Genomic DNA, 11,034 nt, shown 5'->3' on the forward strand with positions numbered 1-11,034 from the left:
AACCCTTACCTGAGCGTGGGTAGGGTTTTTTTGGGTAGGGAAACAACAATGGTTCAAGTGAGAACAGTAGATTTGTTTATGGGTAAACTGATGGCTCAAGGGAGTATACCAACCTTGTTTTGTTCAGGCTAGACAATAGGAACTGATCATTCCTGGCTATGGGCAGTGTTCCTTCCAGGGAGCTCACAATGCAATTAGGCAGCTTCAGTATTTTGGATACCAATAAAGGATTTATTGCTAGAATTAGTCTGATAACTACTGAGCTGGATGTGTGCAGGCATTGGTTCATTAACATCTGAAGCAGAGATCCCCATTGTGCAGTGCTTCCCTGCTTTTCTGGTCCCAGAATTCAGTGCGGTTCTTGCCTTGGAATCTCTGTTCTTCATTCTGTATGCTAACAGAGGTGCCTCTCTTTCCCTCTTTGATGCAAATGAGGTTAGGGAAGTTGCCTTAATCCAGTCATCCTTGTCTGGATGGGGTGTCTCCTGCTACCTTTTCATTGCTTTTTGTAAGTCTTCTGATCAGTTTTGGTTCAAGTAGAGGGGGGCTGTGTGTGTGTGTCCTTCCTGAGTCAGACAGGCTGGATACTGCACCCTGGTTCCCCAAGAACACAGACCTGACAGGTAACACCCTAAACACAGTAGATTAAATGGACCTTTGCTCTGTTCCAGTACTGCATTTCCTATATTCTTAAGATAACAATGGTCTATCCATAATATCTTTACGTTTTATATTACTAAGACTTTAGATTATTAAAACATACCCATTAGAACAAAAAATTGGACCAAACCCAAGACTGAAGGTTAGTTAGTTGTTTCAGTTTTGAATATATGTCCTAATAAGCTTGAAGGGAGCAAGTAACAGCACCATTTTATTTCTTTTAACTCTTTTGCGCATTCAATCTAGTGATTGTAGTAAAAGCAAAGCACAATGTGTCATGTGTGTCATATGATGTCATGTAATAAAAGCTATTTTTGTATTAATTTATATTTAATAAAACATGAAGATCTGTGCAGTCCCTGCAAATTAATGTGTGAGCTCCTGTATGAATTCTTGGAACTTTTTTTGGGTCTCCTTTTCTTGGAATGGTGAAATTGGTGATACAAATAACTCCGGGGGGAGGAGGAGACTTAAAATCCATATGCTAAAGCAGTAGTAGCCATGTTCTGATCCCGCTGCTTCAAATTAGCTATTAGGAACGCTTTCTAATACTTCTTTCTTTCTTTCTTTCTCCTCTGTGATTCATCAGCCTTGTACATGTTTACCTTGGCATTATAATTTGCTCCGCTGCAGTGCTGGAGATGCTCCCTATATAGCACCCCTTTCTCACATAGCCCGCTGTGTCTCATACAGGGCAGACAGAAGGTAAGAGGCACAATGGTACTGTACATTTCACGTATATTCAGACTCTTGCTCGCACGCTTTGTTCTCCAGCTGTCATGCTGGACCTGGCACGTCTGACTGAGGCATTAGATCAGCAGCAGGAGGGAAGGCTGCTGCCGAGCCCTTCCCTTCTCCTTTGGGGATTTGGCTTCTGAGTGGGATTTTGATAGGGAGGAGAGAAGGGTGAGTCCGCCTGCTGCTGGGACCCGGCTAGGACATTCCTGAGCTGCTGGCGCTGCAACAACGGAATGTCGCTCCCAGGCTGCCCGCATCGCCACTAACTACACACTCAGCTAGCTCCAGCCAGCTTTCCATTGCTCTGGCGCTAGTCCCTCCAGCCAGGCATTCCTAGACACCCAGCCTGGTGACCATCCACCCATCTGTCCCGGCCGGGATCCCTTCCTCCTTGTCTGCACCCTCCTCTCCCTTCACCCCAGTATCACTCCTCTAGCCACCCACCCCTCGCCCTCCAGCCAGCCCTCCGCAGAGCCGCAGCCCAGCCAGGTCTCCTCCTACCGCCGACCGGCGCTTCCAGGACAGCGGCCGCAGCAGCTCGGCGGCGGTGCAGCGGCTGGTGTCCAGCCCCCACGCCAGCGCTGCTCGACCAGCAACAGCAGCCGCACGCAAACCCGGAGCCTCTCGGATGCAGAGCGCCTGGGCGAGCAGAAGGACCGGCTCGGCCACCCGCGGGCCGCGCCCGGCCAGGTAAAGGGGAAGGCGGAGGGGTGGGGAGAGGCGTGGCTACAGCTGGCCTGACAGCTGCTGCGAACTGCCGCCGAGCTCTCAGGCAGCAGAAGGTACCAGCTGCCGCTGACAAAGGGGGCTTGCGCTCTACTTCATGGGAGGCTAGGGAGGGCTTCCGCTCAAAGGGGACTTCACCACGCTCAGTCTCGGGCCCCAGTGAATATTAGGAAGTTCTCCCTCGCATTAGAGCGGATTGCGGCGGGAGGGAATCAGGCCTGTCCCTTTAAACTGAGAAACAGTTCTCCTGAAGCATAGATACCTACAGATATTGAGAGCTATAGATCCCGGTGCTGCGCCTCAGGTATTAAAGGGTTCAAATGATCGGAGTAGTTACATGTAGAAAATTAAAGGTTGGAAAAAGATTGCTCGGCATCCGCGGCATGCCCAGAGAGACACCCCGGGTCCGATACACTTTTTACATCGAGGTTTGCTACGCAGGTTGTGTGCTTAGAACTTAAAAATCTTACTTCTTCCCTCATCTCCCGATCAAAGACCTGTAGACATTATGGAAAGCATCTTAGCAAAATCGAAGTGCGTTGTTCCCCGGGCTAAGTGCCATGAGTGAATATTGAAGGGTGAAAAGGATAATGATTTCATTAGAAGATTCTTTCTAATTCGTTAGTTGGCTAATTTACGTGTTTTTAGGGGGAGGTGAAACAAAATCAGCAGCTTGGGCTATTCCTGATGAACTCCTTGGGATTTCTTCATTTCCCCGAGGTCCGAAATAGATGTATCAATATTTACCCTGCCCTTTTTGTTTAAAATATTTTAAATCCACTTTCGAGAGATATAAACTGAACTATTTTACATAACAGTGACTTAGCATAAGGTAAAGAAAGAGGTTAAAGGAGCTATTGCGACAATCTTTGGGTCGCATACACACGGACATCTATATAATTACACAAATACAACAGGAATTGCTTCGCTATCCCATTAAGATTTCAAACACCCACAAGACAGGAGTATGAAGCCCCTAACTCTCCCCTTGACAAAGCTAATGAGAAGCGTACAGAATGAAAAAACAGCAGCAGGGTGCTTGCAGGATTTCCCTGACAGTCCGCAGAGTATATTTATAACAAGGAAAGAAAATCACGGGCTTTTCTGTGAATCTTTGATACAGAGGACAAGTAAACCGCCCTAACACGGTATCTCGCTTTGTTATTGTTGACCACTTGATTTAAGCACTCCTCATTGGCGTATATATTTAAGATGTATTTTACTCATGTTACGGTATGGATATTGATTTATATTCCAGAAGTGCCTTAGTTTTGGAATGCAATACAGGCAATCGTGAAGCTGGTGTACGGCGTGCCACTGTATATGCAATAAAAGTGACCTCTTTAGTAGTTTCCCAATCTGCTCCCTACCTAGAGCCTTTAAAAAGAAATACAATACAGTGGGTTATCGTGATGGCTCTCATTTCTGATTTACAATTAGCAAGCTTTTATTATTATTTACTATTATGTATTAAGATTCTATTCACGCGTTGGTTCGGTATGTATTAAGACATTAATCCGATTGATTTTGTATGAGCTCGTTTCAATGCATTTTCTGTTCCTTTTTTTAAAGCGTTGTGGGTGCGCACGTGTTTAGTTTGGAGGAGTAATTAAATACATGACGTCGCTCGGACAGGCGCTCACGGTGCCCCATCTTGCTGACGCTATGGGCCCAATCTTGAAGTAATTGGACCCGATCCTGCACTCATGGAAGTCAATGGCAAAACTCTCACTGTCTTTAATGGGAACAGAGTTGTGCAAAGGGGAGGGGGAGCAAATGCATGTAAGCAACATCTGAGCCAACTCCACATCCTGCATACCAAAAAGGTAACACACAAACCTGGTCTGAAAGGGCTGTGCAACCGGGGCATACCATCACCAGCCCTAGATGTGAGGATGGGGGTAAGGTGCCCATAGATGTTTGAGAAAAAATACGTGTAGAAAGGCGTGTTGAGGTTTAGCTGGTAAGGGAGGCTTCCTTTTCAGTATCTAGTAAAAAAAGGAATGTTCCCAGATATTTATATACCTGGCAAAACCCAAGATCTTTCCTTTCCTTTTCCATTTACCAAATCTACTGCTTCAGGAACTCCTGGAGTGTGGGGGTGGGGGTGGGGTAGTTCCTTCCCACGCGCTGTTAATAAAGTTAATGAGGGCCACCAGAGCCAGTAACAGCAGTTTCATGCCCCCCTACTAAGATTGGTAGATTAAATAGCATTAATAATGGGGTACCTTCCACATCCAAGACCCCCTTCTGGGAACTTGACAGCTAGGTTCAATTGGCGCTAAAAGTAGCTCTAAACTTGTGAAGTGTAAATCCACTATTTGGGAGACCATTCTGCAGACCTCCATCAGGAGTAGCTGTTTAGGCTTACCCCCGCTCCCATTGACGTCAATAGAAGTTTTGTCATTGGCTTGGGAGCAGGATGGATTTCCATAAGGGAGCTCCCTAGTTAGATGAAATATCAGAGGGGTAACTGTGTTCGTCTGGATCTGTAAAGCAACGAAGAGTCCTGTGGCACCTTATAGACTAACAGACATATTAGAGCATAAGCGTCTGACGAAGTGGGTATTCACCCACGAAAGCTTATGCTCCAATATCTAAGTCTATAAGGTGCCACAAGACTCTTTGTTGCTTTTTAGTTAGGTGAAGGTATTGCTGGGGGGCGGTACGCCTGTCATGCAGAATGTCTTCGCTTGGCCCCAGACACGTCTCCATCCCGAACAGCCCCGGTTTCCTGCTCCCAGGTGTGTGTGAGCTGAATAAGGCGTGAGTACGTCCTGCCACGTGCTGTATAGATGCGCTCCCTGAGCTGCTCTCTGTGTCCCCGCAGAATACAGAGGGGTCCTAGTTTGGGGCTGCCATGGGGCCGGAGCGATACGTGGGGATCTGAAGGCGGCCACAGCAGTAAACCAAGAATTCCCGAGCACCTGGAAAAGCGATAAACGCCAGCTGATCATGCTCCTGATCGTGGCCAAGTACAGCGCAGAGGCGCATGGACCCCCTCAGCTCGGGGCTACTGCAGGCTCGCAGCATGGCTGGAGTCACAGGGAGCATGAGAAAGCTTGGCCCTGCAGTTGACACGTTGCAGGATCGAGAAATAAATGTTCCGTCTGCAGCCAGGGATCACCAGCCCGCCTCTCCGCAGATCGCGTAGGAAGGGAGATGGGGGCAAGCGAGGAGCCGGGTTGTATGGGGAGCTGTAATGCGGGGAGGGCAGGTGTGTGGGGGGGAGGAGTGGCGGTGGTGTTGGAGACTCTGGGTTTGGGAGCTCGGTATGCACGGGGCGGGTGGGAAGCTGGTTCTCGCAGCTCCATTGGGTGTATTGTGGCGGGTGTTTGAGAATCCAGTGTGTGTGGAGCCAGTCAGGGGGTGGATGCTCTGGTTGATTGATTCTTCTTTTGCTTCTAGGTAAGAGACTTGGAGCAAGGAAGCAAACTGCTGGAGACCGAGCTCCAAGCCCTGCGGTGGCCTGAGAGATCTGTATCGAGAGCAGCTGCTGGACCTGTGCAGAGCCGCGGACCTTAGGAAAGGGCAAAGGGCAATAACCCTACTCTACAGCCTAGCCTGCTGTAGCAGAACACACTAGCTTGCCACAGCCACTGGGGAGCACCACAGCAAGCCACGCCGTCCTTCCCCCATCTGTCTGTCTGTATCCACCTGTTGTCCTTCTTATACTGTGCATAGATTGTGAGCCATTTGGAACAGGGCGTGTCTGTTTGTTGCGTGTTTGTTCAGCACCTAAAGTAACACACACACCTCCTGGGTGTAGTGTTCTGTCCTCTCTGCTGGGAGGGGAGGGGACAGAAACAGGTGTCTGCTCTACAGCCTTAGCTAACAGGCAGTTGGCTTTTAGCTCATGCCCTAGCGGCTCATGCACTAAGCTCCAGAGACCCCCGCAAGGTTCGATCCCGCCCCTGGTGGACTGGGGTCTGTCGGTGTTACACTAGCACAATGGGGTCAGTGTTCTTGGTCCATGACTCTGGCTCCTATCCACTACAGTAATATATATAAGGGTGCTCCACACCCAGGCAGGACAGCAGCAAAGTGCTCCACACAGGACCATACTATACCATGCCTGTGTGTCCCACCCACACAACATGTCAGCAATGCACCACAGAATGCCATCGTGTAAAATGCCCAGGAAAATATACCCAGTCACCACACAACAGTGCTTCTTCACACAGTACTATAGGGTGCAACACCACACAAGAACATGCCACAGGACAGTTGATACACCACAGCTACCACACACACAGGACCACACAGAAAGCCACCCCTCCCATATACAAAGGACATTACAGTGCTTTGCGCCATCCTGACTGCACCATCACCACTGGAGAGAAAGTGGGGCCCACCCATCCCTCAGTATGTCACAGGCCATATACTGCACCACTGCTTTTCCCGCGGCTTGGGTATCAAAGGATTCATCACTCCTTTAAAAGCCTATTAGCAGTGGCTGCCAAGGAAGCTGTGGCCGACCAGCTGCAGTCCATAAAGAAGCCCTATAATGGTGCCTTTGAAGGGAGGAAGAAAGCGGAGAGAGACATTGAAGCTTTTAGCCCTGTAGGACTGAGTTTATAATTAAGAAAAGCAGTTGCAGTTGCATAGAATGCAAACTATACTCTGCATTGATCCTATCGTGCACTGAAACAATACCCCGATTTGGGATCATTCTCATCCGGATATTAGTGCGACCCAAAGCCAGCCGCCCTGGCGACACAAAATGGCAAAGGAGAGAAAGGGGGTGGAGGGAGAGAGAGAAAATTGTTTATGAAGATTATTTCATCTGTTCAGCCATTCTGTCACATACGTTTTATTTCAGAGTGTGCTGTGCAATCAGAAGAAACCATTCTATACCTACAGAGTGGAGTTCGAAAAGCTAGTATTGGTGTTAAATGTGAAATCCGTTGCTAGATCTTTATTTTATATGTATGCTTATTTATGTATTTAGTTAATTAATTGAAGGATGGGGAGGCTGCCACTTCAGCTCGCATCTCCCTGGAGAAACAGCTGGATAATCTGGAGGCTGAAATTGCATTCCTGCAGAGAGTACACAGTGAGGTTAGATTTAGAGTTTTGTACGTCTATTTGTTTTAAACATCACTTTCCAATCTTTCTGTTCTGGAAGCTCTGCAGAAGTATCGTATTATTTACCATGTACTCTGTGTGTGTGTTTCTGTCAGAACAGGAAATCGAAGATTTGATGAAACAGAGCTACAGTGCTTCAGCGTGTGTTGATGTCTCCTGCTCAATCCCAGACCTGGCTCCTGCTCCGAGGGACATTCAGATGGAGTCTGAAGGAATTGCAGCCAAGAACCTGCAGGTAAAATTATACTTCATCGGATCTGCAAAATGAAATTATCTGTCAGCCTTTGCTGATAAAAAAATCCTTGTTCATGACAAACATGTTTAATATATTTACTATGCCATCTCTAGAAACAAACATCCATAATATAGACAGGTATCTTCATAAGAGAAATATTTCTCCTACTACACATCCCACAAAGGCATAGAAATGCATGGAGGGAGAGTCTACTTTCAATGGCTGTACATTGCAAGATTAATTTTAACATTACAAGCAAATTTTGCTTATTTACTTACACTTATCTATAGCCCTCCATACAATAGTTGGCAATATTCCCATTACTTTAAATATATTTATGTATTAATAAAATAACTGAAACATATTTTCTTTCAGAGCTGACTATAAACATTCATGTTTGCCATATTCTGTTTAATTTCCCCTCAGGAAATAGACGAGTGGTACAAAACCAGATTTCTTGACTTTAATCAACCTTCCACAAAACATGCCGAGAATGTGAGACGTTTCAGGGAAGAAATAGGGAACTGCAAAAGAAGTGTAAGTGGATTTGAAAACCCCTTCCAGCTTATGTTATGTCACTTCTAATGCAACCCTTTGTTCTGATTTCACAAAGTTAGGTAATGTGACAGTCCTTTGATATATTTTCCAGTAATGGTGGTCTTTTAGGCTATATTTGCAGAGAGGGAGGTGGACTGGAGGAGTGGTGTCTCTATATATGACCCCATGTCAAACCGGTAGAAAGCATACACGAATAATATTTTATATAACTTCGGCTACTTATTAATTCCCACATCTGAAATCAACGTGTAGGTCGGTTCAGATCATCTGAAAAAAAGACTGACGGGGTTAGAGGACAATTAGTTTGCAATAGAACATGTCTTGTTTGGAAGAAGGTGACACTTCTAAAGACAGACAGCTCCTTGGGGTGGAGTCTAGGTGCCATTCGGGGTAGATTTATTAAGCTGCGAAAAACACATTGAAGTAGCAGTTGCTAGTGAAGTTCACACTTTAATTTCCAGAATAAGGACAAATACTAAGGTAAGTGTCAGAGAATGGGGTGTTATTAAAAGTCATTGACTTACAGATCGCTAGATCCCTTTGACAGGTAGGGTCAGGGTACAAAGTCCAAACCTCCTCCCTAACCCACATTTAAAATCAATCAAGCTGCCACCCTCCAACACAATAATTTATTATTTCAAAGGATTTTCATTTCTGGGCCCCAGAGACTCTTTCACTTTATTTACCCCCACCTCCTCCCAGTAAAACTTTTGCAACAGACAGAAATGCAATACCGAATTTCAAGTCAATGCATTTTCTTTTGATTTCCACATATTTTGCCCATCTAGGAACATATTCAATTTCCCCGTGGCTTAGGTACATTTATATTAAGTATATGCTTGATACAAAGAGGGTGTGCCCAGTTCTAGCATATAATATGTGGGATGCAGACATGCAGGTTTCAGTGCAGCACAAACTGTTCATATTGAGCTGGTGTTTACATTGGTCTCAACCTCTTCCTTGCAGGTGTGATTCATTTTGCAGAGGATTTTTATTTCAATATGATGCAGCTTTATTAAATTTGAAATCTGTGGTCGCAATGGAAACTTTTCTCATTTCTGTCCAAAACCATTTCAGTTCTTGGGATACTTGTGGAGATAAAAGACAAGATTCCAAGGCTCAAAGCCTGGCCCCGTTAAGTCCATGGGAATTTTGCCTGTGACTTCAGTGAGGCCAGGATTTTATGGCAGGAGTGAACAGATCGGTGATTTCGCATTGCACTCTTCTGGTGCTACAGATTAAGGCCCTTAAAACGGAAATGCAGCATTAGGGATTCAGATCAAGGAAATCCAAGAGAAATACACCGACGTGGCTGAAGAATTACAGGCAAACTACAATTCGTAGGTTTTAATTTAATTTAATTTATTTTTTTCCCTCTTTGCAAATATTGAATTAAGCCAATAGGTAAATTAGTCCAATCTAAAGTTATCCTGAATTTTAATTATTAGGAGCCACCTTTTGGAGTAGGCAGTCACTAGACTTAAATATACGTCCTCTGACTGCCTTGTAGATCTTTGAAAAGCAGGAAACTTGGCACACCTTTCTCTGTCCTGACTTATCTTTGCTAGTCCTTTCTGCAGTTAACAAAAATTCTTTACACAGTAACCTTTGCAGAGCTCATTCCGGCATATTAACACCCTAGACCGGCTTTTGATTAATTGCTCTCTTTGGATACGATCAGACGAAAGATGTGTGTTGATCTTTTCAGAAGAAAACACAAACACTGCAAGAGGAACTGAAAGCAATGAAGGAGAAAATCGCCCTCCATCTGTGTGACTAGCAAAATCCCCTGCACGTGAAAAAATGGCTTTGGACGTTGAGATCGCCACATATAAGTTATGATGCTGATGAAGAAGCGGGTTTATGCCAGATTCACACGCGATCCTTGTTCGCTCTTTTGTGCTTTCTTTAGCTTTCGGGGTCTCCTTCGTTCCACAGTCACTCTCAATGCTACGGTGCTTTTTGTTTTTTTAAGGAAGCTGATTGAAAGTGAGGATAGAAGAGCTGGTGACCTCTTTGAATGGGATACATCTCATAGGCAGGATGACAGGCCACGGGCAGGACAGTACCATTGAAAGCATTGCTGAAGGTCAGGCTGTAGATACCACCCCCAGCAAACCTGTGCTTATCAGGGAAAGGAGTCATTTGCACCGGAATAGGGACCTATAGGAAAAACATATGACAAAAATGCAAGAGAATAAAAAAAAAAACCCTTAAAATTCACAGGGATGGAGGAAATTGTGTGTAATTATTGGGACTCAAACTACGTCAGTATAATATTTTCTCTCACAAGCCTAAGTAAGGACTGACCGAGGTACTGATGTAACCATCCCGCGAGAATAATCCATTGAGGCTTGCACTGTATGTATTTAAAAGTATTTCTGACCCTGTATCTTCAGTTAACTTCGCACCACTACTAAGTCTAGGAGGTCGTGTCTGTGATTTGCACAGGGGTTATTAGTGCTTCATTAGTACCTTTGAATGTTCATTATTTTTGCTCCACCGTTTTTCATTCATTACCAGTATTTTCCCCTTAAAACAGTTGAGACAGACAAAGCCTAAATCCAGGAAGGCACCCGAAAAAGGATGTTAAGGATTACTGGTGCTACTGCTGCTGAGAGCTAAGAAGAATACATCACGATGATAATTTGCTTGGGATCAAAGAAATGAGAGTCAAATGCCACGCGCTTCAATCCTTCTAACTTTAGGGCCTTTAGTCAAACCGCATTTCCAAACTATGCATGGTTTTTAAACCTGATTTGTCGCTTTTATTAAATTAAATAAAATTATGAGCATGTGTTTTTTGCCTGAGTTGGTCCCCTTTTCTTCTGCTCTGTTTAATGATTATCTAAAGCAAGGCATTATGCATTATTTCACAAAGGTATTTGTTAGCCTTTAAAGGACCTGACAGTTGTTATAACATTTTGCATCTCTGAAACATTTACTAGTAACCTTTTTTTCCAAGAAGTGTCATGTGGTAAAGTCTAACCTTATGAGAAGTTTCCATCCCGAAAAATCTCTAACGTTCC

General features: G+C 45.0%; 1 pseudogene; it reads left to right on the forward strand.

Moving 5' to 3' along the window:
• Window positions 1-5,545: 5,545 nt before the first annotated feature.
• Window positions 5,546-10,740, forward strand: LOC101935428 (vimentin-1/2-like; annotated as a pseudogene).
• Window positions 10,741-11,034: the final 294 nt, after the last annotated feature.

The sequence above is a fragment of the Chrysemys picta genome, chromosome 3, assembly GCF_011386835.1.
Source record: "Chrysemys picta bellii isolate R12L10 chromosome 3, ASM1138683v2, whole genome shotgun sequence".
NCBI classification, from domain to species: domain Eukaryota; kingdom Metazoa; phylum Chordata; order Testudines; family Emydidae; genus Chrysemys; species Chrysemys picta.